This window comes from Podarcis raffonei, chromosome 16 (genome assembly GCF_027172205.1).
Source record: "Podarcis raffonei isolate rPodRaf1 chromosome 16, rPodRaf1.pri, whole genome shotgun sequence".
NCBI classification, from domain to species: domain Eukaryota; kingdom Metazoa; phylum Chordata; class Lepidosauria; order Squamata; family Lacertidae; genus Podarcis; species Podarcis raffonei.
Genome location: NC_070617.1, coordinates 7,497,682 through 7,524,264, shown reverse-complemented (window position 1 = coordinate 7,524,264; position 26,583 = coordinate 7,497,682). Strand labels below are relative to the sequence as shown.

General features: G+C 47.9%; 1 protein-coding gene across 4 annotated transcripts in view; it reads right to left on the bottom strand.

The window, feature by feature from the left end:
* GATAD2B (GATA zinc finger domain containing 2B) overlaps positions 1 to 26,583 on the bottom strand; it is a 71,644-nt gene that overhangs the window by 42,327 nt on the left and 2,734 nt on the right. Inside the window, exon 2 of one of the 4 annotated variants that reach the window (XM_053368695.1) lies at positions 6,899 to 7,122. The exons of the other annotated variants lie outside the window; for them this stretch is intronic. The gene's annotated coding sequence lies outside the window, so the exon portion shown is untranslated. The remainder of the gene's footprint in view (positions 1 to 6,898; positions 7,123 to 26,583) is intronic. 4 annotated transcript variants of the gene reach the window in all.

The window sequence follows — 26,583 nt, the reverse complement described above, 5'->3', positions numbered from 1 at the left end:
AATACTTCTCTGCTCAGGACAGTCTCCATCCTGCTTTACCTTCAGCCTACAACAGACTGTACTGTACAAGATCATCGAGATTCCAAATTTCACAATCTTAAGAATCACACGGGTGCACGTGGTCCCTGCCTTTGGCACAGTTTCTTCTGCCTTGCTCTGAGCCCACCCTGCAGAGGTTATTGCCCCCACCGCACCCTCTGGGTCTGGGAAAGGGGTGCCGGTGAGGGCTCAATACTGTCACTTCTCCCCCCACCCCACCATCAAAAGCTGCTCCGCCTCAGCTTCTCCGAGAGCGAAGCGGATGTCACTGCTGTTAAAAAAAAATGAAAAGAAAGAGAGATGCGTTTCGAGACAGGACACGCACAAAATGGCTGTCTCCCAAGACGAAACGTTTCCATACAATGCTATAAAAAGGACAATCGCCAAAAAAGGAAACCGGGACTTGACAGCCAGGCGGTCCGAGGAGCAGGACGGGGAGGAGAGATGCAAGAAGATCAAGCCATTCCCAGCCACCCTTCTCAGACTGGCTCAGACCCTGCCTCTTCCTTCCAGTGCCTATGCTGGCACAACACTCTCTCTCTCTCTCCCCCCCCCCCTTCTCATTCCGCACCCAACTTGGCAAAAAGAGATACTCTCCGCAGCAATTGTGCCTTGTGAGTTTGGAGACTGAAGAGAAGGAAAAGAAGCTCGCCTTACAAACAAATCACAGCTTTCTTCCAAGGAGCCTGCGATCCAAATTCCACCGCGATCCATTGCAGTTGTGGGGGGGGGGTAGGATTACAAATCACGCTCCCCAACGACAGCAAGACAACGGTTCTCAGAAAGTGCGTACGGAGAAGTGGCGACGAGAGAGCCCTAGATGTCCTCAAGACAAACCAGACTCTTGTTTTCGAAGGAAGCAGAGAGAACAGCTGCCGGCGCAGTTATCTGTAGGAGCCATTTCGGCGCAAGCTCATTGAAATGGCTCTCCCACCCCCTCCCCGCATCTTCCTTACAGCTCGTCGGAAGCAAATTATCCAAAGATGCTGGAAAGCTCCCCTTGTAATAAAGCAGCTCAGCCCGCAAGACACTGCAACAGCTCTCGGCATTAAATTGGGCTTGTTGAATGCAGGAAGCAACCTTATACCGACTACTTAGTTCAGTATTGTCAACACAGACCAGCAGCCGCTCTCCTAGATTTCAGAATGGAACATTCTCAGCCCTACTTGGGGGGTGCCAGGAATTGAATCTGGGACCTTCTGCATACAGAGAAGGTGCTTGAGCTACGGCCCTTCCCCATAACATAGGAACGCAAGATGCAGCCTTATAACAAGTAAGACCAGCCGGGCTCATCTAGTTCAGTACTGCTGACACTGACTGGCAGCGGCCGTCTGGGGTTTTAGACTGGGGACATTCCCACCCCTGCATGGTTTCTCCCAGAGGAACATCAGAGGTAGGGCAGGGAGGATCAAGCAAGCAAAATGAACAGAGGACGGATGGGGGAAATTTTGGCTACCTGGGATTTGAAGGAAGTGAAATCATTTGAAAGGAACAGTACACAAAATTTGACTACCTAGCTGCATACAGAGGGCAGTTTATCCTGCTTCAAAAGGTATATACAGTATACACTTCAGATCCATGAAAGAACTTGAGGGAGGCTCGACAGCATTTTCCTCTGTATGGCCACATTAATCCTTACACCAGCCCTATAAGGCGGTCCAACACACAATGGAAAACATCTCAACCCAGTGTGCAGGGGTGAAGCTGGCAAATTCCACACTGGGGAAAAGGGATGAAAAGACAATGACGAAGAACACAATGCCATCTCTCTCTCTCTCTCTCTCTCTCTCTCTCTCTCTCTCTCTCTCTCACACACACACACACACACACACACATACACACACCAAGTTTATAAAACTATGGATGGAGAAACTTTGGGGTTTGGGAGTCACCCCACAAAACTGACTAGCAGCAGATTCCAAGCACACAAAAGGAAGTACTTGTTGCATGCGGCACCAAATTAATCTACGGAACCCACTGTCACATGACAAAGAGAGTGCGCTTACATAGAAGGTGCCAGGATTAGTATCTGGCATCACCAGCTAAAGAGGATCAGGTAACAGATGGAAGACCCTTCTCTGTCCAACACCCTGGAGAGTCATTGTTACTCAGAGTAGCCACTACTGGGCTAGAGGACAGCTTCCTTGGGCTCTGTTTGTGGCGATGGATATTAGCCAAAGGAACTGCGGGAGCAGAGCAGCCTATCAACACCTATTGGCCTTGACGGCTGTAAGCAGCACCTGCATTGTTCAGAGGCTGCCTAATCCTGAATACTAGTTGCTGGGAGGGGATCCATTGGCAAGGGGGGGTTGTTGGGCCTTTAGGGGAACAGCAGGCACTGGATGAAGTGAACTAGCAGGGCTTCCCTTGCACTATTATCCCCCACGGGGTGGGGAAACATCATAAGCTATATACAATTATGCATGGTGTAGAGAAAGTGAAATACTTCTTTCTATCCACTTTCTCTACACCATGAATTATTGCATATATTTATTTATCATTGTATACACCTCTTACTCCTAATACTAGAACTCGGGGATAGCCAATGAAGCTGCTGGAAGATTTGGGATGAAATGAACTACTTTTTCCATGCAAAGCACAGTTGAACTATGGAATTCACTCCTGCAAGAGGTACTGCTGGGCGCCAACTTGGATGGCTTTAAAAGAGATTTAGACAAATCCACAGAGGATGCGGCTATCAGTGGCTGCCAGCCATGATGGCTATGTTCTCACTCCACCGTGGGAAGGAAGGAGGCCTCTGGTTATCAGCAGCTAGGAACCACAAGCGGGGGAGAGCTGCTATTGCTCAGGTCCTGCTCTTGTTATGTTTCTATTGCAGGTGAGGGGAAAGCAGTTTGCTAAACAAAAGCCAGCTTTGCCCATAGGCCAGTCAAAGGCTTCCTAGCAGAGGGTAAACATTTTTATTGGGGACCTTCCAGACTCATGGCTCACCTTCTTAGCTCCTAACTCTACCTGGGTTCTTACATCAGTTCTTGCAGCTCTCTTGTCCGGAGACGGCAAGAGTCAGAATGGAGTGTTCAGGAGGGGGTTTCTTAATGACCACCCCTTAGTCCCTGCGCCATTTCAGGCTGCAAGCGAGGGACAAATGCCCAAGCCCCAAACATCAACAGCAACCCAAGCCCCAAACACCTATACTTCCCCAAAGTATAAATCTAGAACAGCAAGGAGCCTGGCCTCCTTCCTTCCCAGGAAGGAAGCTCCTTGCTGCGTTTGTTTTCTACTTGCAAGGAGTATCTTTTTGTGCCTTAAATGCAGGGGAGGGGATCTATGCTTTGCCAGACTTGTAGTCTAAAAAACGTTACAGTCTGTTCTACCAGCTTAGGGTTCTTAACCACATTACTCTACAGAACAGGCCTGGTTTATAAGGTGGTGGCTAAAAAAAAAAAAACCTGGACTGTGCCAAGTCAGATTGAAGGGAGTGGATTACATCTTGGAAAGCTTTTTACATGGCAGGGGGAATAAGCACAGCCAGGGAAGGGCTGGAACTTTTCCTCTGATACAGTCATTTCTGGTGCTAGGTGCCTTTCATTTTTAATAAATGAATGGGGAATGCTTGAAAGCAGTAGCCCCCGCTTGCAATCCAAAGTGGTACAGTCTATTCTACCAGCTCAGGATTCGACCACCTAACTCTGTTCCATCAGTAGGCCAGGGAGCACAGGACAGTCCTCTAACTCCCACTGGTGGAGAGCGGAGAGGAGGGAGAGAGAAAGGAAAGGCAGGAGAGCAAGTGCAGACAACATTCAGAGAAGTCCTTTCACTGCCACTGAAACGAGTCTCAAGTGGATAGAGTTGTCCCTTGGGGGCACACAAAGTTCTGTCGGGGGCTGCCTTATACCAAGCCAAACCATTGCCCACCCGGCTTAGTATTGTTTAACCTTATTCTCCAGATTTCAGAATAGAGTATTTGCAATTCGTAAGTGGAGATACTGGAGGTCTGAAAATGGGATCTTTCATACGGAAAGCACATGCATTTTAGGTCTGACTTCATTTAAATTTCAGCGCCTCAAACAAACGACGCTGCCTTTCACAGAGTCAGATCGTTGGTCCATCTAGCTCAGTACTGTTTACACGCCTGGCAGTGACTCTTCAGGGGTTCAAGAGGGGTGCCTTTCCCAGCCCCTACCTAGAGATGTTGGAGATTGAACCCGAGACCCTTTGCATGCAAGGTGCCTGCTCTGCCACTGAGCTACAACTCCATCCAGCAGTCAGCCAGGGGCTTTAACCCGGTACTTTACCAGCACCAACCATCTCCATGCATCATAGAGGGTTAAAGCTCAGCATCAATCGGTGCTCACCATGATAACTCAGCAGAACCACCAGGTTTAGCAGCGATATTCCTCCAAATGCTTGGCAATGACCTTAGACAAGCAGAAGGTGCTGCCTTCATGTGCAGATGTGGTTTTCCCAGAAGAGCCTGGCAGGCCGCTGTGAGGAAAAGGGGATGCTGGGCAAGAAGATCCACCAGGACTACTCCTCCATTGACTGCTGACCATGGCTAGCTGGGGCTGAGGGGAGTCTTTTGGATGGGAGTCCTTTGGAGATTCCTCATCCTTTTGAGAAAGGATGAGATACATTCAGAGAGGGTAAGCTGATCAGATGGTGATTTTCTACAATAGCTACTTGGAACCTTTAGGTCCAGAGGCAGTTTACCCCCAGTACCAGTTCCGGGGGTGTATTTGTGTGTGTGTGACAGGTACAGGAATGGGTTATGGCCTTCATGGTCCACTTGGGGCTTCCCAGAGGCCACCTGCTCAGCCCCTGTGGGAAACAGAATGCCCAAAGGGACAGATCCAGGGGTCTTCTTATGCAGTGGAGGGTGGTCCACTTGGGCAAACCATGCACAGCCCCACCAACCTCTATCTGCCCTCAGCCAGCCCCCACCTACCCGCTTACAACAACCAGTCCAGGCGGTAGCCCTGCCTGCCAGCTTCTTGGTCTCAGTGTTGACCCTCGTAGAACTTAGCAAGAAGGGGATGGGGACAAAGCTTGAACTGGTTGGCTCTGCCACTCATTATCTCTGGCACCACCTACTTTTGGGCTCCTGGTCTTCCACCCCATCAGTCCCAATGAGCACCAGCCACTACTGTTGTCCCTGCCTGAGCAGTCTACCAGCAAAGGAAGCCCCACTGTGTTCACTGTAGGAGTACAGCCTGCCCTTGGCTTTGCCTCTGGTTGGTTCTGGCTCCAGGTACGGTAGGCCTCTCTGCCTTCTGCCCTGCCAGTCCCAACAGGCATTAGCCGCTCCTGTTCTTAGGGGCTCGGGTTTCATTTCAGCCATGGACAGAGAGGAAGGCTTTGAGCAAGAGCAGGCTCACAACTCTTCGTTCCCATTGAATTCAGTTCTCCTGGGCGTGAATTTTCACCTAGCGCTTGGCCACAGAAACCTTGCAGCACATAAAGACATACACTGAGCAGGTACAGAGTGCCTTTCTCCCTGCCAACAGAAAAACCCCTGCTGGCCAACACAACTTTGCGGCTTCTCAAAGCGGAGGGTGCAAAAAACCAAACCAAACCAAAAAAACCCCACACCAGTAAAACAAAACATAAACATGGGATACCTTCATGCCGGAGCTGACCCACCACAGCGGCACATCCCTTTCGAAGCCCCAAACAAACCGAAGCAGACAACATTATTAAGAAGCAGGCGATGAAAGCCGCTCCGCGATAGCAAACGAAAGCAACATCACCAAACGAAATCTTTGACTCAGGGATGTGGAGGAATCCAGGAACCTTTCATGCCTCATTTCTCGAATTTAGTGGGTCAGTTCGTAGAGAGACAAAAGAGAGGGCAATTATTATTTTTAGGGGGTGGGGAGTGCATGTGTGTGTAAGAGTTCCTCTCCCCCTCCCTGGTGCAAGGAAAGGTGGCAAAGAAATCCTCCAGGAACACTGGTTTGCTTAGAAGCTGTGAGGTTTTTTTCATTCTTTCTTTCAGCGGGAGGACAGAGGAAGTTTTTTTTTGGGGGGGTGTAATATCAGCATTAACTCGGTGATCACTGTAAACAGAATGAAAAAAGAGGGGTGGGGGGACAAAAGGAGGTTTAAGAGACCAGCCTCTCTCTCTCCTCTCCCCCGACTCTCCTCTCGTCAGCCTGAGTGACGCAGACTCCCTTATATAATAGGCTGCGATTTCCTAGACCGCAAGGAAGGCCTCTCTCTCTCTTCTCCCCCCCCCACATGCCGCTTCCACCTCCCTGCCACTGCTTTGTGCTCGCCGTATAAGCTCCACACACGCGCAAACGCGTCTCCCAGCCCTTGGCACCATGCCAGCGCGCTCCCTCGTCAGCTGGCTGCCTCCATTCACAGAGTGGGGTTGTAGCTGACATGAAAAGGAAGGGGGGGTGGAGATGGAAAGGGGGGAGAGAGAGAGAGACGGGGGAGAGAGAGAAGGTTCGGGTATTCGATCAAACTATCAGCATGCCAGAGAGACAATAGAATGCCTTTGCCACATTCTCCGAAATAAGCCACCTTCCTGCCGCTTCCTCCACTGCCGCCCGTGCCACCCCCAGCACAAAATATATTCTTCCTCTGTGGCTCCAGACCGGTAGCCATGTGAAAAAAAAGGGGGGGGGACAGAAGCAGGGAGGGCGAAAGCCAAAAATCAATGAATTAATCCATGATTGCATTTAGACACGACAGTAAGGGTGTTTTTTAAAAATAAAAAATAAAATAATAAATAAAAATACAAAACCCGACGTTCGAGAGCGATGAAAGATTTTTTGGAAGAAAAGGACTTAGCTAATCCCTAAAGAACCTTTTGTCTGAATAATAATTTTAAAAAGAGATTTTTTTTTAAGGCAGTAAAAAAAGGGGGGGGGAAAGGGAGGAATATACTTACAGGTAGCGTGTTCCCACTCCCTCCCCGACTTGTCAAGAGGAGGGGAGAGACAGACGGATGGAGGGGGAGTCGGTTCGCCAGCCCGTGAGGAGGGTAGGAAGTAAAGCCAGGGTGCTTTTTCACCAGAAGCCCCCTCGGTGGAACATGGACGGCCGCGGCGTGCCATCCCCCTCCAGGGACCTGCCAGAGCCCAGTCGTGGAACGGGCACGTCCCTGCCAATCATCTGTGGTGCCGTTATATTAAACAAAAGAAAAGGGGGGGATGCTTACTTTTACCCATGATGCTTAGCAGGGGCAGGGGAAGGGAAGGGGAGAGAAGAAGAAAAAAAAATAAAACCAGTTGCAGCCGGTTTGTAACCTCAGGACATGGAATTATCGCTTAAGAAAAAATAAATAAATATAAAAATTAAGTTGGTCGTGGCATCGGAGGCAGTCGGCGGTGTGGCTTGTGCGGGCGCCCCCTCTTCCCCTCCCTGCCTCCCCCCCCCCGCAAGGATCCCATCATCAGGTCTCTCTCACGCTCTCGCTGGGTTGCCCCCACTCCTTAAAGCGTATCCTGGCACCTGGCCAAACTTTGCCTCTCTCATTCATAAGCATTGGCTTCCAAGGGTCTTTTAACCATTTAGCTGCTGAGAATAAGTTCCCTGGGTGGGTTGGCTGGCTGGTTTTTTTTAAAAAAGACGTCCCGTCGGGAGGCACCTTTGACCTGAAGCACCCAAGGTAGAACATCTCGTGAAGAGGGGAATCAAGCAAAAACAGGAAGGTCTAACCAATGCACAGCCTATTATTGTAAAAAAAGAAAAAGAAAAAGGTGCGCAATATTGTGAGAGGGTGAAAGAGAATCAAGTAAGGGAGAAGCCTTGGCACACTCACCCACCCCTCACAGCTGTATACTGGTCACAAGATGTGTCACGGGTGCTCAGTTGAGTATGATGGGTCAAAAACCTGCCTCCGAAATCTGCTGTTGCAAAACGCCTTGTCAGCTGTGAGCTGCAGATGCCATCTTCCAACCCAAGGCCAACTGTGACGACCTAAGTGCTAAAAGTGTCAAGGCCAGCACACTCTTGGTTCTTGCTACAAGGCCACGCGAGGTAGGCCGGAAAGCCATGTAGACATGCTAACCAAGATAACCTCCTCAGCTCAAACTTTCCCGGGCCGCCTCCAAGACTGGTTTCGGCCATTGCGCAAACCGCTCTGTCTGACGGTCTCTGAACCAATTTTTGCTGCTAGGCTCCAATGCTCCGAGGCGGCCTGCCCTCAGCAGGTGCTATTGGAGGAATGATTGCAGTGATGAGTGCTCCGACAGACACATCTCTTTCCCCAAGGCTTCCACATGCCCAAATGCAAACAGAGCAAACAAACCAGGAAATCTGATCAACATGCCCTGTCTGATTGGCCAGAGTCTTTGTCAACCTACCATTGACTGGGTCTATCTGGGCCATTGGTCAGGGTGGAAAGCCAGGGGCCTAGTCCAGTCCTTAGGAGCACTTTGGGTATTAAATGGAAGTGGCTGGCACTCTAATGGCATTATGCCAGAAATATCAGCCTTTCACCATAGAGTTGTAAAGACAGAGCATCATGCTTACCATACCATCTTGAGATTCATGGCAGCTTTCAATTTAGTACCCAAAGTTTAGCCTGCACGTTGCTCAGGTCTTTTTTCCTTGTTTCTCCGTCAACTGTGGGGGAACTTTAGGTTTTCGGGACATTGCTGAACTACAACTCCCACCAGCCCCTACACCCATGGGCAATGGTGAGGGATGATGGAAGTCATAGTTCAGCAACTTCTGGAAGGTGAAAGGTTCCCCACATCCGCTCTATGTTGAAGAGAGCTTATCCATGGTAGATGCCAGCCCCCCACCCTCATAAGGGTCAATCACAAATATGTCCAGACTAATCCAAACTCCGAGGTTGTGCATTCAAAGCATCCGGATGGCTCCAAGTGAGCAAATGCACAAATGTGTGTTTGTAAACGGGCAGGAGATTTCTACTGCAGCAGGTAGCAATGCAACACATGTACAGTGGTACCTCGGGTTAAGTACTTAATTCATTCCGGAGGTCCATTCTTAACCTGAAACTGTTCTTAACCTGAAGCACCACTTTAGCTAATGGGGCCTCCTGCTGCCGCTGTGCCGCCAAAGCACGATTTTTGTTCTTATCCTGAAGCAAAGTTCTTAACCTGAAGCACTATTTCTGGGTTAGCGGAGTCTGTACCCTGAAGCGTATGTAACCCAAGGTACTACTGTACTACCATGGCTTACTCCAATAGCTGAGTCCCTTTCTCACCAGCCTCAACATGGGAGTAGGGATGGGCAAAATTGTCTCATTTCATTTCTCGAGTTCAGTTCAGTTTGTGAGGCCCCCCCAATCAGTTTGTGATTTTTCAAAGAAAACGGTCCCCCTGAAAATTCATCAGTAACTGAGTGCGAATTTCTCCTAATAGACATGCCTACTATATGCTGATTTTGCCTAACGTACACGTCCCCGTCCCCCCACCAGCAAATAATTTCCTTTAATATAATGCATTATGAAATGGCGTTTTCAATGATATATGCATTTTCATTCATGCCTTAACCCCAGGACCTGCATTTCTGGGCTGCTAGGCTGGAGAAGCGAACTGCAAAATTCGTCAAAGTGTGGATTTCAGAGGACGGCTGTGTCCTTTGGTTTCGGGCAGTGAGAATTACGCAAGCTCGCCTCAAAACCCAACCTGGATTGAATTTCTTGCGCATCCTCAGCTGGGAATGCATGACTGATTATTGGAGCAGCTTGCCTCAAGCCAGGCCCTTCTGTCCACCCCAGGAATGCCTGCTGATAAAGGCTGATCCAAGACAAGGGATGGTTGGCCAAGATGCCACCATGTACCAAAACTGCCCCCCCCTGGTTCTCTTTCCTCTTTAGAGGAATATGGCAGGCATCAACATACATGATAGCAAAATTGTCAATTTTGGGACACTGTTGGGAAGGTTGCTAACAGCACCCTAGATGACCCCAGTTTGCAGGGACATCTGTGCCAAAAATGGTATCTTGCTTGTTGAGTCCCACAGAATTCAGCCCCTTCATCATGCTGGGTCCTGTTTACTGGTCAAGACAGAGCAACTGTGGCCCTCCAGATGTCAACAGTGGGAAGCCCTCTAGCACACCAAAGAGCGGCTCTGTTTGTTCCCCAATCAATGGTACTCGGAGGGAGACTGCCTTTGAGCCTGTGGGGCAGTGGTTTCACCCTGCCTGCTTATTAACCGGAAGAGCTTTTTGGTTGATCAAAAGATGTTTTCAAATGATTAGTCTTAACTAACTAAAACGATGTGGCCCTAATTCAAACTGATAATTACTGTAGAATTTCCAGCCTGGCGCCAACCAAGCTGAGCTTATTAGGAAAAGTGGCCCAATCTGGCCCACAACAGAAACAAGGAAGGTAATTAATGGGTAATTATGGAGAGGGCAGGGTGTATTCCCCTCTAGGGATGGATGGATCAGTCTCTCTGCAGTCCTGGCCTACCGGACACGTGCTTGTTTTTTAAGCCCAGTTCAGACTTCACATTAATTGGTAAATTTTATTCGTAGAAAACTCCAAGAAAATCCATGTTTGGAGTACAAGTTCAAACACAAATTTAAATAACCTTTTTGCCACTAAATTTTGCATTGTTCATCTCAATGGGCACATTTCTAAATGGGTTTTATCTCAATATACGCATTTTGAAAGCATTCCTGGCAGTTTTGTTTTTCAAGATGAGAATTGCATCACAAAATTCAGGCAAGGGCAAAATTATGTTCTGATCCACACTTTAGTTTTGGGGGTGCAAATCAGGTCCGTTTCACACTGGAATTCTCAGAAATCCTAACTCTCCCACTCCACACACTCTGAATTTTCTACTTAGAACTATGCAAATCAAGTCAATTACATTTAATTTGTATAATTCACTCTGTTTCTAAGGTGTTAAGGTTTATGAAGGAATGTGGTGTGGCTGGCAGGGAGAAGCTCTGGTGAGGAAAAAGGGGGAGGGCAAGCAAAGAGGAAAACCGGGGAAGGAAAAAAGCAGGCTCTATTCCCATTCTTTTAAAGCAGGGGTGGCCAACTCCCAAGAGACTGCGATCTACTAAGTTAAAAACTGGGAGTGATCTACCCCCCCTTTTTGGGGGGTTCAGGTCAAAGTTGTTCAGCTTCTTTGGGGGGAGCCAGTGATCTACCTAAGATGTTCAGTGATCTATCGGTAGATCACAATCTACCTGTTGGACATGCCTGTTTTAAAGGTACATGGATTTATGGATGCTGTAGTTTCATAGCAAACATGCAGCTTGAGGTTGTTGTTGTTTTTAAAAAAAGGAAAATTAGGGTCTCTTTAGAAAGATTTCTTCAAGAATATCCCAGTCAACCAATGCAAAGTTTGCAAGTAGCTCACTCGCCTATGGTGAGTCAGACTTGCCTCCGGGCAACAGGTAGGGAGACCTCATTAAAACCTTGGATCTCCCCCCTTCCTTTAATAGCACAATGCAGGGCAACTATTAAAAACAAACACAACAACCATTGTGAGCATCAAGACTTTCTTATTTGTAAGGCTGGTTTAAATATTCCAGTCGGGGCTCAAGAAAAGCTTGTATAATGCTCAGAGTGGCTCACTGAAATCCATCAGTTAGCAGCTTCAGGACAGACAAAAGAAAGTGCTTCTTCTAACAGCATGGAATTAACTGATGGAACTCCCTGGCAAAGGATGTGGTGATAGCTTCTGGTTTTAAACGGGGATAGGACGAATGAATGGAGAACTCTGCCAATGGCTAGTCTCCATGATAAGTTGGAGCTGCAACAAAATGTTGCAGTATGGAATGCTCCTGTTCAGGTGCCCACAACGATGTCTTCCAGGACATCCTCTACCCTCTTGGTTTCCACTTCCCAACTGCCAGGAGATACTCACCATTCTGTGGTCCTCCCCTAAGCATATTAATACCTCCCCTCTAGTTACTCAGTAACTTCGTATTGACCACAAAGCCATCAACACTCAGCATCCCAAGTTTGCTATTAGAGGGAGTGATAGTTAAATGGAACCTCTGGGATCAGAAGCACTCTCTCTCCAAATACCAGAGGCTAGGAGGAAATGGGGGCCAGCTATCATCTTCATTGCTCTGCTTTCAGCAGCATCTGGCTGCCCACTATGGGAGGCCAGATCCTGGGTTAGAAGGGCTACTGGTTCTGATCCAGCAGGGCTCTTGTGCTCTTAATGGGCACCTTCCCGTTGTAGCGCACTTTACATAATTGCATTCCCTGAAACAGTCTCTCTGCACTAAGAACAGGTTGCAGATACTATATTTTGTACTGAAGTTATGCATGCCTGTATGCATAAGCACAAACCAAAATCCTTACCCAAGGCAATCCAAATTCTGTGCTCAGAAAGCCTTAATTCTGCAACCTGCATAAAATGATGTCCGTTTCCATGCTTACTTACATATAATTAGCACTACTACTATTAGATATTGCGGGAGGGGAGTTACTAAAACATTCATATGAGGTACTCTGCAGACAAACGCCGGCTCCCTTGGCCTGTAAAGCGAGATGAGAGCCGCAACCCCAGAGTCGTCTGTGACTCAACTTAACTGTCAGGGGTCCTTTACCTTTACTTTTTTTTTTACTCTGCTGATAGCTGGAAAATCTTATGCATCCACCCTTTGGGGAAGCCTGAGGTTTAGGCAGGCATTTCACACACACGTCCAAGCCTGTATTTGAAGGTCTGAGGTTTAGAAACTTTTTAATATGAAATTAAAATATGATATCCTGTGACTTTCCTGCACTCTGGTAGAACTGAGCAAAAAATCCTCAGGTTGTCTCCAACTACATCTTATTCAGAGTAGAATCATTGGTATCAATGGACTTGACAAAGGCCACATTCACATCCTGTATATGTCAAGATCCATGTATATGATGCACTTTTTCTATGCCAATACAGTGAAGCCTCGGGTTATGTCACCCTCAGCTTGAGACTGGCGCAAACTTGGAAGTACCAGAATGGGCTACTTCCAGGTTCGCGCTGTTCGTGCCTGCACATAAGCGCTAAATCGTATCTGCGCATGCGCAGAAGCGCTAAATCGTGCACACGCAGACTCAGCACTTTCAGTTGTGCTGTGGCCTCTGGAATGGATCCCCGCTGTAACCCACGGTTCCACTGTAAAGGAGATTGATTGATATACAGTGGTACCTTGGGTTACATATGCTTCAGGTTACATACGCTTCAGGTTACAGACTCCGCTAACCCAGAAATAGTACCTCGGGTTAAAAACTTTGCTTCACGATGAGAACAGAAATCTTGCTCCGGCGGCGCGGCAGCAGCAGGAGGCCCCATTAGCTAAAGTGGTGCTTCAGGTTAAGAACAGTTTCAGGTTAAGAACGGACCTCCGGAACGAATTAAGTACTTAACCCGAGGTACCACTGTATATGTCAAGACCTATGAAGTCGTTTTAAACAGTCATGACTTACCCCAAAGAATCCTGGGAGCTGTAGTTTGTTATGGGTGACAAGAGTTGTTTGGAGACCCTTTTTGCGCTCCCAGAACTACAGTTCCCAGAGTGGTTTAACAATCAATCACTCTTCACAGTGCATTCTGGGAATTGTAGCTCTATGAGGGAAATGGGGGGTGTCTCCTAAGAACTCTCAGCACCCTTAACAAACTACAGTTCCCAGGATTCTTCAGGGACTTTTTAAAGTGCTGTTACAGCGGTGTGAATGTGCCCTGCTTAAGTCAATTGATATCGATGGGTCTGAGTAAGACTTAGTTGGATACAACCTTTATTCAGGCACCTTTGGACTAGTGGGAGCCTGAGGCTTCTGCTGGTGTTGCTCACAAACAATCAAGTCTACCTCTGCAGCCATAAGGCCTAGAAACCCTTTTTAAAAAATCAAAATAAAACTGCAGAACTGGCATTCTGTGACTTTTCTGTGCACTGGTGGAGCTCTGCCACCCAGCCATACTGCCAAACTGGTAAGTATACCAGACACCTGGGCTGAAAGAAAGGGAGGGGGGAGAGAAAAGAGCCCCAAACCCAGGTGCCTTGAGAATTTGATCCTGAAGCATAGGAATGTGAGGTATTCTCTCCGACCTCTCTTGGGTAGCACCCATTTGAATGCCCAGATTCCCGCCCCCCTTGTGGCTGTTTGTTTCCCCATAATGGTAGAGAAAACCTGAACAATAAGCTATTGAAAAAAGAAGGCCCTCAAGTATTTTACCGCTGTGAAGTCTGCTCCCCCCCACACTCCGCCCCTGATTGAATTAGGATGGGAGGTTTGCCTGAGTTAGAGAATGACTCAGGGAGAGAGGTGAAAAGGGGTGTGTGTGGCGGAAGAGAGATACGTAATCGATTCGGTCTTGTTCAGTGAGGGGGGGGGAAAGGAGGGGAGCCCATTTCCAGGCAACCATTTTGAGTGCCAGCATCCGGAACAGATGGATTTTCTTCTTCCAAAAAGGAGGAAAAATTGGGAAGCGCGCTATAGCCGCCCTCATTCCGAATGCGGGCGAGGAGTTTGCTTGTGGCAAAAAAAAAAAAAGACGGCAGAAGCTTCCCAATTATCTTTTTTTAAAAAAACAAAGCAAACAGATGTCGTAGCCATCTTTACCTGCACCACTTCCAGAGACAATTTAAGATGGTCTGAAGAATGTAACTGAACAGCGTCTCCATACAGGCAGCCTCCAGATTTGCCAAAATCAAAGCACTGCAACTCTGTGTACAACTTCAAGAAGAGAAGCCAAGTTTGGAGGGATGAAAACAGGAAACTTTTAAAGAGGGCTTTTGGAACCGCCAAGGCTGAGCGTAGACGACACAGTCTGGTCCCCTAACCCAGCCTTGTAAATAAGCCCACAAGAGCTATAAAAAATTGAAATTAAAAGCTGATATTCTGTGCCTTTCCTGCACTCTAGTGGAACCGAGATTCTTGGGTTGTCTCCAACTAAGTCATGCACAGAGTATATCCATTGACACCAATGGACGTGCCTTAAGGCCACATCTGTGCCATACATTTGAAGTAGTATGATACCACTTTAAACAGTCACGGCTTCCCCCAAAAGGATTCTGGGAGCTGTTGTTTGTTACACGTTCTGATAGTTGTTAGGAGTCCCCTTCCCAGAGCTACATTTCCCTCTTTTCCCCAGGGAACTCTGGGAATTGTAACTCTACAAGAGAAATAGAGGTTTCCTAACAACTCTTGGCACCCTTAACAAACTACAGCTCCCAGAATTCTTTGGGGAAAGCCACGAATGTTTAAAGTGGCATCACAGTGCTTTAAATGTTTGGCGTGGATGTGGCCTTGGTTTCTATGCTAGGCACAGAGGAGGGGCAGAGCACCAGAGTCATCTTCCACCAGCTGACTCACTCGCCTGCATACAATCCCTTGTTGCCCCTGGCTAACAGGTATGTGCTTAATGCAAGGCTGACCCAACTGTACTTAGGGAATATAAGCAGCATCCCTTGGGCTCACACTCTCTTTTTAAAGCCCTTTCTTCTCTCATGTGTAAAACAACTACCCTTTTCAGAGCTAGCCATGGTTGGCATTCCATGGGCACAATTTATCTTAGCTGTGCCACCGGGATTAAATTCACGGCATGTAATGCCTTAAGAGAGAATATTATGAAAATGATATACAGGTGGTACATGACCCCAGTCAAGCTTGCAAAAATCTATCATTTGCCCGACAACAAATGTTGGAAATGTAAGGAAAATGAAGGTACATTCTTTCACCTTTGGTGGACGTGTCCCAGGATTAAGGCTTTCTGGGAAATGATATATAATTAATTGAAAAAGGTATTTAAATATACCTTTTTGAAGAAACCAGAGGCCTTTCTCTTGGGCATGGCTGGCCAAGTGGTGCCAAAGAAGGACAGAACTTTTTTTATGTATGCTACAACAGCAGCAAGAATACTCATCGCAAAGTATTGGAAGACGCAAGATCTACCCACTCTGGAAGAATGGCAGATAAAACTGATTGACTGTATGGGACTGGCAGAATTGACGAGCAGAATCCGTGACCAGGGAGAAGAGTTGGCTGAAGAAGATTGGAAAAAATTTAAGGACTATTTACAGAAACATTGTAAAATTTAAGAAAGTTAGATGGTGTTGGATTGAAATTGAGAGGTTTCTAGCTGCAATAATATATAAGAACATAGATGGGGAAAAGAAAGGGTTTGAAAAATAAGGTAATGTTATAAGCTGTAATGCTTTAAATGAAGGATTTGCTGAACAAATAATCTTAATTGGGATACAAGGAGGAGAAGTATGAGGAGGTCTGAGAAATTTGTTATTTAAAAGTATGGTTTATGAATTTTATGCCTTTTTTAATGTTTTTGTTTGTTCTGTTTTTGTTTGTTTGTTTAAAAAATTGGAAAATCTAATAAATATTCTTTAAAAAAAAGAATTATCTTAGCTGTGGTTAAGTTCAAACCAAGAGTTTGCAAACCTGGTTCCATCTTTAAATTTGCAACTGACCATGGTTGGTGTTGAGATTGGTGCACATGTTAACACTAACCACAGTTAGCTCTTAAAAATGCGAGGGAGGAGGGATTTTATGTCCGAGAAGGGAAGTTGCTCACAAAGCCTTTGGGTTAGGAGACTGGACAATCTTATGGCTGCCCAGTCCCAAAGTAGATTGCTATTTTACCAATCCTGCCCCTGCAAAAAAATGGGCTGCTCAGATATTATCAAATATTCAAGTAATATCCACCAGCAACTAAGACCTAGGGAAAGGACATGCGTCATAGTTCTCAGGCTGTCCCAGTGCCGCTATGAGATATCCCAAGGACTGTAAGATCTGGGATTACCTGGCTTTGGGTTGCTAGGCAGCAAACAGGGTGGCAGCTAGTTTCACTATGTAACCTCGGAAGAACATCTGTTGAAACAGCCACAACAGCTTTAGTGACATCTAAGGTGCGGAACCTGAGGACCAGGGGCCAAATACGACCCTCCAAGCCTCTCTGTCTGGGCTCTTGGGACTCTGATAGGTTCTACCCTCTGTCCTTGAATTCTGATAACAGTAGTTGTATGAATGAAGTGTGTGTGCCTACTGTACAAAGGGAAAATTTTCATTCCCTGTTTAGCCCACGTTTGCCTCTAGTCCTGCCCACCACTGGAAAGTGACCCTCAATATCTTGCCAAGAAGGGAATGCTGCCCCCGAACTGGAAAAGGCTCCCCATCCCTTCTCTAGAGCTTGAGACCTGCCTGGATGAGGACCATGTACCTCCTTCTGCCTCCCCCCCCCAGGTTCTGGTGGCCCGAGCCCCAATCCTTGCTAAGGGCCGACAACCTCTCTTTCACACCCCAACCTTCTCCCCTTGCAAGCGTCCCTTCATCCAAGTGAAATATCTCGTGGGAGCTCCCACTGCACATACCAGCCAGGGAATTGTGGTCTTTTGAAACAAGTGGAATGAGATCTGACTTAATACTGTTCCACTCCCAAACAATAAATCTGTGGCAGCGAGAAGAGGGTGGGTGGGGAAAAATGAAGACCCACTGCAGTGAAACAAGTTTTATAATTCATTAAAGTGAATTATCTTGCTCCTCATACAAACAAGAATAAGGCTGTAAGGGGGTGGGGGAGAGAAGAGAGGATGGAAACCCCAACAAGCAAACCGTTCAAAGCGAGAGAGAGGGAGAGGGAGAGAAAGCTAGTCAGCAGTAAAAATCTTGTCTCCCGAACAGTTCCCAGTTATCCATCTCACTTAATGTCGTCCGTGCTCCTCTCGGAAGCAGGATTCAATACCGCCAACTGAGACTCTCCGAGTGGCTGGTTGATGGGTGCCACCGAGTGACATAAATGAGCCTAACAAAGGAGCAGGAAAGGAAGCAAGTGGAGAAACAGCTGGGAGGGGGTTTCTCCTTTTTTTGGGGGGGGGACAGGAGTTGCCATGTGAACTTGCTCTGCTGTAGTAAATTTCAAAAGTGTGCAGTGGGATCAATGGCCAATAAAGAGAAATAAGTCAAATTACGGTGCAGGGAGAGAGAGAAAAACTCAATGAACCTAAAGTACTCACCCACAGAGGAGGTTTTCCCATCACTGCTCTGTATGAGTTGCTGCCCTGGGTTCGGGTGCTACTAATATTACTATTTATCAGATTTCTTCACTGCCCTTCACCATAATGTCCCAGGATGGGTTGTAACTTTGTAAAAAATAAAAGCATGCCAGTAGACTAGAAGGAGCCTAAGAGCTCATCTAGTCTGATTCCCTGCTCAGAACAGGATCCTCGTAGGTTACAATGGCAGCTCTCCTGACAATCTTTGTAGTCCGAGTGCCTACCACATTCTGAAGCAGCACAATCTATTCTATTGGCTACAACAGACTGCGTCTTTCAAAGCATTTTAGGGTGGGAGTCGGTAGCGGAGATTACCCTGTGGCCGCCTTTGGTCTAATTAGCTGTTAACCAAAGGTAGCTCTACATTGTTCCACTTAGGATCTTAGTTCTCAGTGGGGTGATAAATACCTGTGTTTTGACTATGCCACTTCAGAACTGGAACAGTGGGGAATGTCTGCATGGCTAAATGTACATCAAAGCCCTGCTCCCCAACATTCTGCACATAAAATTGGTAGTTTAGTAAGAATGAAGTTAAGAACATACAGTAAGAAGAGCCCTGCTGGATCCTGTTCCCACAATGGCCAACAAAATGCCCCGATGAGAAGCTTGCATGCGGGACCCGAGTGCAACAGCAACTCTCCCCACTTGCGATTCCCAGGACCTGGCATTCAGAGGCACGTAATGACTCTGACAGAGGAGGTTGAACATGCTTCAATTCTTCTTTCTAACACGCATTTTTTGGTGTGGTGGGGAACTGGTTTAGTTTTGTCAAGTCATCAACAGTCCAGACTCATAGATGTATGTATCCTATGCAGCCTCACTGCCACTGGTGCTAGTCCTGCCCTCTGGAGAAACAGTGAACAAACAAATGCCATTTTTTACGCAACAGAACTTAAAAGTGTGGTGAAACTTTGGCCCTCCGGATGCTGGAGAACTACAACTCCCATCACCCCATGCCATTGCTGGGTCTGATGGGAGCTGTAGTTCAGCAACATCTGGAGGGTCAAAGGTTCCCTACACCCATGTTAATGGAAGGCTACTGTTTGACAACTATTTCTTTAAAAAGTTAGGCTGGTTAAGACATTTGGGAAACAGTGGCCTAAAGCTTTAACTCCAACGGGACAGTATCCCGGCCTAAAACAAACAGACACGAACCACCCAGTTCCACACTCTGAATGCTTTCCAAATCTGGCAAATGTCTACCGACTTCACAGAATGTGCCTTGTTACCAGACGAGCAAAGTTAGTATTTTATTGGCAAGGACAAAGAGCAAGGGCCGGGAAACAACTTCAAATTTGTAAAGCCGTCAGTAGGAAATTTTTAGAAGCTGGCTCCAAATGAAGCTAGGAGAAAAATAACCCCAAGTTTGCTAGAAAGGCAGGATCGGGGGGGGACGACGACCCCTAGTTAACTGGGTACCTGAGATTTCCCAAAACTTAGCCCAGGGGTAGGGGAACCCTTTTCAGCCTGAGTTCCAGTGGTGGGCAGGGCCAGAGGCAAAAGTGGGAGGAGCAACAAATTTAAATTTTACCTTCTTACAGTTGGCTTGTTTCTACACACATACCCCTCTCTAATCCTCTATGCAGGCAAGCAAGAAGCATTATCAGAGTTCAAGGGCACATTCCAGTGAGACAAAAACACTCGGGGGCAGGAGGGGAGGAGTCGGGAGTGTGCAACCTGAGGAGAGTCCCAAGGTCCAGGCAGCGAAGTTGGGGGGGGGGCCTGCAATCGGCTCCAGGGCCTGAATTTCCCCACTTGACTAAAAGAAGGAGAAATGGTCATGGGACCTTGGGAAGAAGTGGGGTTTAAAGGTGGGGGCCCATCTCCTAAGTCAAAAGCCCAACACTGTTTCTCAAACTACTGATAGTTAACTGGAGGCACATTTCTGTCTTAATATCCTAAAAAATATCTAGTATTTTAAAGGCATGCCGGTTCTTTTTAAACAGGGTGTACATGTTGTCGTATTTTCAAATGGAGGCACATCTGCCATCGCTATGAGACCCCTCCTCATTGAAATGAGGGATGGTGCAGTTGAAAGGGTCATTCTGCACTTTTCCTCCCCTTTGCTCTCTCCAGACACCTTCACTGGAGCTCCCTTGTTCTGCCCAGGCACAGCTCGTCATCCTCAGCTAAAAAGAGAGAGAAGTATCCCCCTTCCATTTGCTTCGACAAGATCAACGTGTTCCTCTTCCCCTTTGACCCCACCTTTGAAGGAGGTGCTTTTGATCCTGATGTAGGTACTATGCTCTTTGTAAAGGGGCTGGGGGCAGGGGCGAGATCCCCAAATTCCTGAGTGGTTAGAGTGTCAGACTAGGCAGACATGGGTTCAAATCCCTATTCAGCCATGAGGTCCTCAGTGGGCATGCCCTTTGGCCAGTCACCGCCTCTTAGCCTAAGCTACCTCACAGGGCTGTGGAGGATGAAACGGAAGGACAATGCATGCCACCTTGACCTCCTTGAAGGAAAGATGAGATATAAATAATAATGCACCTGCCCCTTGATCAACTCCCTGTAATACAGGCTACCTGCAGGAGGGTGGTGGTAATATGAACCAGCAATGCTGGCCACAATGGGCTGAAGTGGAGGACCCTCATGTCTTTGATGGCCATCAAAAAGCTTTGGGAAGCCCCACTAGTCTAAACAGGCATTTTCATGCAGGAGGTCCTCTCCACCCATATCATGAACAGCAGGCAGTTCAATTTCCCACCCACCTTTTCAGACTTGATAGCCAGAAGCTTTTCCCGAGCCCTTGGTACAACTCTTGCCTGTATCCCTACATTTGGAATAAAGCCTGAAATAGTTTCATTATCATAGCTTTGCGGTCCACAATGTCTTAGGGAGTTGTCAGTGTGGTGCCCATGGTGGCCTTGAGGGCCTCCCATGGTGCTGGCAAACCCTCTGAGCCTCCCCCCACTAATCACTGTCCCCTAGGTCATCAGGTAGTGTGGGTGGTTCCCATCATCTCCCTTTAAAAGTACACAGCTGAAAGAGGAAGCTGGATGAGTGACGTCCTTCCCCACTTCCTCTTTCAGCTCTGCGTGCTTTTCAAGGCTTGGGTTAATTCTATCGGATCTGACTTTTACTCAGATCTCTTGGGGAAGTGAAGTGAGGGTATGTGCACTTTCTATCTCTTGGAATTGGGGGGCACTATCCGCGGGAGGGAAGGGAACAGGTTTTGTGTGGCACCCATGGCACTCACTTAAAACATCCAAGACATACCCATGGGCTTAAGAAGGCTGGAGACCCCAGTGAAAGTGCTGTGACGCTCTCTGCTGTTAGAACCAGGGTGCCCATGTTATGAGCAAGGAGGTTAAGAACAACCCTCACCTAAGGCAGAAAGAAAGGGAATAGAACAACAGATGGTGGAAAAAGCAAATTTAAGAGAGTCCTTTTATAGGGAACAAATTGATGGGGTGCTCTTAATGGACTGTGCTCACTACAAGGACTTTCTGCATATCTACTGATCAGATGTCTACTTTGCTAGCAGTTAGCCATCTGGACAAAGCTGTTCTTTTTGTCCGGGTATTTAATGGCCTCTGAAATGAATGGAATTTAAATGGAGTTTAAAAATGAAACAAAAAAATTATGCACTTCCTCCAACGGAATTCGAGGGGTAGGACATGATTCTCCCCATCCATTTTATTGTCACTGTAATGGGAATTGGGGGTTGCTCGTGCGTAAGTTGCCGCCACTCTCGGCGAGGTTGCCTGGGTAAACCTTCCCTTGGCTGGACAGTCCTGATTCCGCGTCTGTCTCAGTCACTGGCAGAATCCGTCAGTGGGCGTTTCCTGAACTTCTTCCAACATAAAAGTTCCTTGACGGATAGTCTCCGCCTAGCCTCCCTGCGCGGAAGTCTTCTGCGCAGGGTGGGTGTGGGCAGTGGAGGACCCGTGCTCTCCCCGCTGGTCTCTGGCGAAGAGTCCTCGAGCCATCTCTCCGAAGCCCGCCTCTGCCCGCCTTTCTCCCTGGTGTAGTGCTGATTTCCTTCCCCGGTCGCTGAGTCCCCTCTTTTCCTGCTGGGACCTTCTCCGGCATCGCTTGGGAGCCCTTCCTCCACTCCTGGCTGCGATGGCAGTTCCCTGACAGTCACCATGCCCACGTGGTAGGTTTGACTTTGATCACCCTTTGCTGATGCTCTGGCACCTGCTGGCTAAATATGGGTGCCCCCACCCCATTGAAAACCAGTCAGGAGGGGAAAGAGAGGTTACATGGGTGGGAGATCTCATTTCTACCCCCCCCCCCACTTTTCTACTGCCTAATAAGCTGAGCTCTACAAATGTTTTGAGGAGCTTGGAATTGCATCATATTCTATGGAAACAGGAAAGGCAGCTTGTGGGAACATTTAAGTCTCTGACTGCATCTCCACACTGCAGAATGGGAAGAAGGGGTATTCAGGCACTCAGAGGAAAAGCCATTCATAGCCTTGTCAAAAACTTTTCTCCAAAGTTCACCCTCCCCAACAATTTCCGGGGGCACAGGAGGCCCACTTTCAGAAACTTCTATTGCTTTCTGGGCCTTCCCAGTCCACCAGCAAAGCACTTCTCTGTGGTTAATCCTCATAGCATGTAGGGGCATCGGCACTGAGAACAGCACCACAATTTTGTGGATGCACTGCATAAATTGTGTGTGTGAGTAGAACAGGAAATCTTTGGGGAATGGCAGAGAAACTGCATTGTATGCTGGAGGTCACAGATTCAATCCCTGGCATCTCCATGTAGGGATGGGAGAGACCCCAGTTTGAAATCCTGGGGTTGCTGCCAGTCAGTGCAGGCAATGCTAAGCTAGATGGACCAATGGCCTGACTTCTTATGTTGTGCTTCCCTTGGAACTCCTATAACCCCTGACCATTGGCCAGGCCAGGGTTTCTCAAAGAGGTCAATACTGGCCCCCTGGGGTTGATGGGATTGTGAGGTGGGGGAATAAAAAACTTAAGAGCCTGAAAACAGCTTAGGAGTGGGAAAGAAGTTAATAATATATTCCGCAAAAACAGCCTCAGAACAAGGGTCATGAGCATGCACAGAGTGCACTTCCCTTGCCAACGAGGAAGCTTTGAATTTAATAAGATTTTTTTTAAAAATGTGTTATGATTCCCAGTAATGGTGACCAATGATTAATAAAAGTTGATTGTATATTGTTATTTCTTGGCTTTATTTCATGCACATCCCTAAGAATTTGAGTTTGGGCTCAATGACTCATTGAAGGGGTCCAATGAACTCAGAAGTTTGGGAAACCATGGGTGAGGCAATGCACTGGCTGGGACTCATGGGAGTTGGTAGTCTAGCTGCAAATGGGGGGTGGGAAGCACAGGTTCCCCACCCTTGGAGTAGACAACACTGTTGGGTTTGACTTTGTATTAAGACAGGGTCTCCTCCTCTCAAATCATTCTGGGATGGTGAAAAGTGAGGATCAGGGCCAGAAACCCTTATTATGTCCCCGGGGACTGACAGCATCTTGGGAGGAGAATCGAAGCATGGCAGGGCTTAAAGGAGAAGGCTTAAATGCTCCCCAGCACCACTGGTCCAATCAGGTTGGAGCCCACCCACCTACCCCCTCCAACTGCTTTAACAGCAAAAGTAAAATCAACATGGGGTCCAATCACAGATTGTTGAGCTGGACCAGGGGTCAGCAACCTTTTTCAGCCGTGGGCCGGTCCACCGTCCCTCAGAGTATGTGGTGGGCTGGATTATATTTTTGGGGGTGTGTGTGAATGAATTCCTATGCCCCATAAATAACCCAAAGGTGCATTTTAAATAAAAGGACACATTCTACTCATGTAAAAACACGCTGATTCCTGGACCATCTGCATTCTGGATTTAGAAGGCGATTGGGCCACATCTGGCCCACAGGCCTTAGGTTGCCTACCCCTGAGCTGGACCCAGCCAACTGTGTGCAAGAAATCACCAACAAAGATCAGCAAGGGCCCAGCCCACTGGCATCGGACCAATCCCAGTCATGACTGGTTGGCGGGAAGTGGCAGATGCGGGAGAGAAGTAGTTTTAAAATCTAGGTTTTCATCTAAATTAGGAACACAGGAAGTTGCTTCACAGGGAATCGGTCCATCTAGCACAGTATCAAGAACCTAGAATCATAGAATCATAGAATCATAGAGTTGGAAGAGACCACAAGGGCCATCGAGTCCAACCCCCTGCCAAGCAGGAAACACCATCAGAGCACTCCTGACATATGGTTGTCAAGCCTCTGCTTAAAGACCTCCAAAGAAGGAGACTCCACCACACTCCTTGGCAGCAAATTCCACTGTCGAACAGCTCTTACTGTCAGGAAGTTCTTCCTAATGTTTAGGTGGAATCTTCTTTCTTGTAGTTTGGATCCATTGCTCCGTGTCCGCTTCTCTGGAGCAGCAGAAAACAACCTTTCTCCCTCCTCTATGTGACATCCTTTTATATATTTGAACATGGCTATCATATCACCCCTTAACCTCCTCTTCTCCAGGCTAAACATGCCCAGCTCCCTTAGCCGTTCCTCATAAGGCATCGTTTCCAGGCCTTTGACCATTTTGGTTGCCCTCCTCTGGACACGTTCCAGTTTGTCAATGTCAACCTGAGAAGAGCCTTATTGGATCAGGCCCATCTAGTCTAGCATCCTGTTCCCACAGTGGTCAAACAGATCCAGATGTCCCAAGGAGAAGCCTGAAAAAGCAGGAACTACGTAAGTGCAATAGCACCCTTCCCTTCTATGGCTTCTAGCAAGTGGTGTTCAAAAGTATACTGTCCGAAGAGGGGAGGTGGGACATCGTCATTGTAGATGGTAGCCATTGATAAGCTTATCCTCTGTGAATGTGTCTAATCCTCTTTTAAACTCAATTTCTACACCAGGGGGAACCAACATGATGCCTTATAGTTAGTGGACTGCAGCTCTCAGCAGCCTGCGTACTGGCCATCCCAGCCAAGGCTGCTGGGACCAGGGAGTCCAAGAACTTCTGAATAACACTATTATGTTAGCTACACATCAGGGCCTTAGACACAGATCTTTCACAGCCCTATTCAGAGACGTAACCTGGGACCTTCTGCATGCAAAACAGGTACCCTGTATCACACTGGGCTACATCCTGTTCTCTTCATGGCAGTAGCCCTACAAATCAGGTGTTCCAAAGCCCAGTCCTAAGTAACCCACATGGGGTGGGGAAAGGAATTCTGAACTTGCGGGCGCAAATCTGACAGAAGCGAAGAACTAGGTATAAGATTTCTACCGCATCAAGGCTTGACAATGAGGGCTCAGCAGCCATGCCCAGAGATCTTCCAAAACCAGGTTGTTGCCGCAGCAAACTAAAGAGCTTTGCACAATGGCCCAGACTGTGTATGCACTTGTTTTTTAATATAGAACTTTTTTATTGGTTTTTCCAGTTTATACAGACAACGTTCAACTTCCCTTCCTCCCATCGGCTCCATCAGGAGGCGTCCCGCAAGGGCTCCGGGCCAGGGAGCGCCGAACCAAAAAACCTCCCAGCTCAGGAACCTACCTATGTGCCCAACACAGTAATTTGGTGTACACACACACACCTCACTGTGGCCCTGGGCTAGGGTGGGGCTCTGGCATTCCAGTAAAAAAGGCGCCAATATCCAGCAAAGCGGCTTCTTCCTCAGGCAGTTTGAAACCCATCTGCCTTGAGGATCGAAGCTGGGAGGGTTTTATTTCCAAATTTCCAAAGGAGGGGAGCCCTCCCCACCCACCACTTGGCACACCGAGAAAGTTGGAGCTGCAAGCAGTGCCCCCACCCCACCCCAAAACGCACAAAAAATTAGACTCGGTTTCCTCCAATCAGCTGCGCATGATGCTTAATAACCATTGTCCTCGCTAAGTGGTTGCTTGTTACGACCATGCGTCCTCCCCTCCCTCCTGCAATCTCAGAAGAGGGGCTGGACCCCTTCCCCACCCACTTTCTGTGCTGACAAAACCTTCCCCTTAGCCCAGCTGGGCGGGATGGGGGAGAAAGTGGAATTGTGTCCCCCCCCCAAAAAAACTGGTGATGACCGTCAGGTGGAGGCGATCAATAAGGCAGCATCTCCGTCCAGACGCCGCCTCCTCCACCCCGCCCCCACAGTCGATTCCACCATCTCCGGTCAAAGCTTCCGAAGCATTAACCCTCCACTCTGGCAGAAGAACAAGAAAGCAGCACACTCCCAAATAAAATGTCCTCTCCGAGGAGAAAGGGGGGGGGGAGAAGGAGTCCTACGCATCACCCGCTGTCCCCACAGGGCTCTTCAGACAGTGCCGGCATGTGCCTCACCAGTTAGGAAACATCCTTAGGGCATACCTCTGCCCCACTGGCTAGGAAGGATGCGTCCAGGGAGAGAGAGAGAGAGAGAGAGAGAGAGAGAGAGAGAGAAGTCGCCCCCCTCCCCATCATCGTTATTATTATTTTAATGTGAAGGATGCAAGTAGCCTGCTCTTACCACCCACAGGGGAGGCAGTGGCGGCACCAGCAGCGGCTAAGTGGGTGGAGAAAGCAGATTCACTCTAGGCTCTGTGAAGAAAAGGCATAAGGGGGTCTCATGCTTCCCCCCTCCCAATTCTTAAATCTATGAGAAACCGGTGGCAGGGTAGGGAGAAGGGGGGGCTAAGATACTCACGTAGTCCAGATTTGGGAGGGAAGACAACCCTAGGTTGTTGTTGTTGGGTTTTTTTTT